This window comes from Amphibalanus amphitrite, unplaced genomic scaffold (assembly GCF_019059575.1).
Source record: "Amphibalanus amphitrite isolate SeventyFive unplaced genomic scaffold, NRLGWU_Aamphi_draft 000564F_arrow, whole genome shotgun sequence".
Lineage (NCBI taxonomy): Eukaryota > Metazoa > Arthropoda > Thecostraca > Balanomorpha > Balanidae > Amphibalanus > Amphibalanus amphitrite.
This window is the reverse complement of record NW_024882058.1, coordinates 286,562-290,442: the sequence shown is the minus strand read 5'-3', so window position 1 is coordinate 290,442 and position 3,881 is coordinate 286,562.

Sequence of the window (3,881 nt, the reverse complement as noted above, 5' to 3'; positions counted from 1 at the left end):
CCACTGGCCAGGGTCAAAGTCAGGTCAATCAGGTAAGCACATAACCCCGAAAATTAAAACTGGTACCTATCCGCAGCCCATGCATGACACATGTTTTATGGGTACTTTTGGGCGTAGAACACGATGGTGACATTCATTTTATCATACGAGTACGTGGCTGGTTGAAAAAAGATCAATTTCAGAAATGCATGCGTCATGGTCGTGAAGTAGTCACGAGAAATTGCCAACATTCAGTTCAAGATTTTGGAAACTGTAGAACGATGATCAAAAACCATAGATAGCCATTTGATTTGCCATGGTATTGGCAGTGTAATGGAGTTTACAGCATGTCTGTATGTCTGTTCTGTCAGTGGATATCCATATCCATACTCCAGGATATCCATACACGTTTGCACGATATTCATACTCCAGGTGCAGGGGCGAGCAGTTACTTCTTACGAGGGGTGCGGAGTCGAAGTCAGAGTCGGAGTCGGAGTCGGAGTCGGAGTCAGAGTCGCCCAGAGTCGTGGCAACGAGCCAGGAGTCGGAGTCGGAGTCGGGGTCGGTCAGGAGCCCGCAGTGGAAGTCGGAGTCGGTCCGAATCGGAACAGCTCCATCGCGACTCCGAAACACTGGCAGGGGTCCGGAGTCGGAGACAGAGTCGGCCGGAGTCATGGCAACGAGTCAGGAGTCGGAGTCGTAGTCGGAGTCGGATTTGGCGCCACCACGACTCCGCAACCCTGCTTCTTACCATCATTTATAAGGATAAGCGATTGCAAGACTGACGAGCCGACCTGGTGCTAACGAAGCGACGGGTAGGTACGCCTCGGGAGATGACGCTTCACGGACGATTTTGCGCACAAGTGCGCAGTCTGCTTTTACGTTCCCCTTACGCAGAATTGAACAGCGATTTATTCTGCCAAAAAGCTCAATGGAGGTCGATGGAGAACTTTTTGTATGTCCAATGAAACATAAACGCAATTTTGCAAATATTGCTGTGGTGACACTGCAAACAGAATGCAATGCCGTTCCTGATTTTGAACACGCATGGGAAAAAGAGTCACTCCACTCGATAGCCAACATAACAAGGATTATTTTGATATATAATAATCCAGTTTTACAACGTCATGGAGGTACTCCACATGCTATCACCAGCGCGGTTGTTTAAACCTTTGACGGCGCACCAAAAAAGTCACTGTCAGAAACTCCCGATTCCACGTACAATAATGGAGACTAAATGCGCAACTAAATAATTTTTTCTGCCCAATTCAAAACATTTCATCAATTTCCAACAGAATGACACCCCAAATATACATATATTCCGAAATTGCCCACGGCCATCCGTGAGGCCGTTTCCAACCATAGTGCGTCGCCGCGGCGATAGGATGTTCACTTTACACCGCTATTACTAGAACAGTTGTGAACCGATTTTCTTATTGCTTGCACGATGAGATGTGCAATTCAACTCTGGACAGGTAGCCATAAGTAATTTCGCATCAATATTATGAGATATTGGCGAAAAACAGGAGGGGTGGGGCGAAATTCACTCTTCCCCCTCCACTGCGCGTTAGGGGTACCCATTTTTGGGTCAATTTTCCAAATTTTAGGTGGGGGTGGATTTTCCCATTATTTGGTCTATTCTGATTCCATCTGTGCCAAAAATAGCGAAATCAGACGATTTCTAGGGGTCGCGAATTCAAAATGAAAATGCCAATTTAGCGAAAAATTGACCAAAATAATGTTATTTTATTTTGGAATAAGGTTGCCATGCGAACAGGCTGGGCAATTTTCCCATTATTTGGTCTATTCTGATTCCATCTGTGCCAAATATAACGAAACCAAACGATTTCTAGGGGTCACGAATTCAAAATGAAAATGTTAATTTTAGCGGAAAATCGACCAAATTAGCAATATTTTAAGTTGGAACAAGGTTACCATGTCAACAGTTTGGGGTTGATGTTATTGCATTTTTTTGCTCCGTTCTGGATCTAGCAGTGACAGAAATAACGATATCAGACTACTTTTAGGGGTCGCGAGCTTGCATTGGAAGTTTTAATTTTACTTGGAAAAATGACTTCATTTTAACTATAAATATGCAAAGCCAATGTGTTGCAGTGGTATTGATGACTGTTGGACACCGTGCAACACTACTTCAGTTGTATATTTGACGTGCAGCGGTAAAAGAGAGCACCAAATATATCTACAAAGACATAAAAACAGCACTAAGCTATGCTGGTATGCATGACCTTTTCCAATTCGCTAGACGACCTCCCCGAGTCCCGGAGTTGCAGAGACGGCAGAGGGAGGGGCGCAAGCTTTACACCACCGCGCCTTTGGGTGACCGCTGTGCTTGAGTGTAGCTTTGCCCCTCCCCCACAAACACCCACAGGCCACAACCACACACAGAATGCGATTGTGCATATGGAAAGACAGCTGGCGGAGAACATCACAGGAGGAGAGGAACAATGAACTTCATCCTCACCCCATTATGAAAGCAATATGTTTGCAATCTTGCTGATGACGGACAGCACTGGCCTGGCGGAACGCGTGCACGACTGCTCGTGGCTCCAGTTCTGGGCATGTGCCACTACAAGCAGCTGTTGACATGAGACGGGTGCAGATATCATGCCATGGAACTAGTGCCTGGTGATGGCCGCTGCCAGAAGTATCCTTGCAAGATAAAGTAACGGATCTTACGTTGCACTCACAAGTCACAGGCCCAGTCCAAACCCTCAGATGGTGCTGAACTGAAGTCGAATGGCATTGCCTAAAGCTGAGAATTAGGAAGTTACCAAGTCTAAACGACTCAGCCAACTCCGAGGCAGAACCGTTTACTGACTCTTGGCATTGCCTGGGGGCCGACACAGTGGGTGGGCCACGGACCTTATGGTGGGGGACCTGATTCTCCTCCTCTTCAGCCTTTGCACGCACACTCCTCTATATGATGCGTCCTGGTGCCACCATACGGCCCATGCAGGATGAAAATCTTCTGCTACATTATAGGTTCTTCAGATTCAGACGCTAATTACCTGAGATCACAAGTGATCTGTGCCAGGAGCTGTGAAAGTTCTTCGTCACATACCTATCAGCCGTGCACGTATCAGCGCATGGCTAGTCCCCCGTGTCGAATAATTGATATGAACTCGTAAATGATCGGATTGTATCGGAAACTCTTACATGAACGGTGTGTATCTGTCCCCACTGAAGAAATGAAATTGTACATGGTTGGTGGGCATGGATAGAATCGACTCTTTGGAGTTTCTGTTTTTGGATCAGAAGTTGAACTTTTTGGTATAGAACACCCATTCCTAGGTATTTATCCTACCCTGTCTAAAGGTGTATTACATCGTAGCCGTGAGCGAACGGGACGGCGTTTCTTGTGGAAGTATACGGTCGAAATGGTTTGATCGTTTTTGAATTACATGGTTTGAAATACATTCGGAGCCATGATCTGTCAGATGTATCCTGAGCTAATTTGCACAAACTTGAATTGTATAATGGACACAAAGAGCCTGTCATGAACTGAGAATTGGCAACTGAAACTTCACATTTTACACTGTAAAAAATATTGACGAGCTATGTGTCAAAACAAGGGTCTCGAAACAGTCACCAGGTTGTCAATGCTTCCGGTACCTACCACTTGACTAGTTACCGCTTAGTTAGCTTACAGGCTGAGAACTATCCAGATCGTTATGATCCGGTATTGTTATGATACCCTAGGTGTACCTTTGTTTTGAAGTGCTGAATTAACTATCAAGGTTGTTTGACGTTTGTTTTCGCCTCAATCCGAAACGAGGAAGACCCTCATCAAATTATTAGGTGAAAGCCAGCCTCAGGATGATCAAAATACGAGGGGTAGTTTTGTCATAGTAATCTGTGAAGGGTGAGGAACAAGCCGTAGC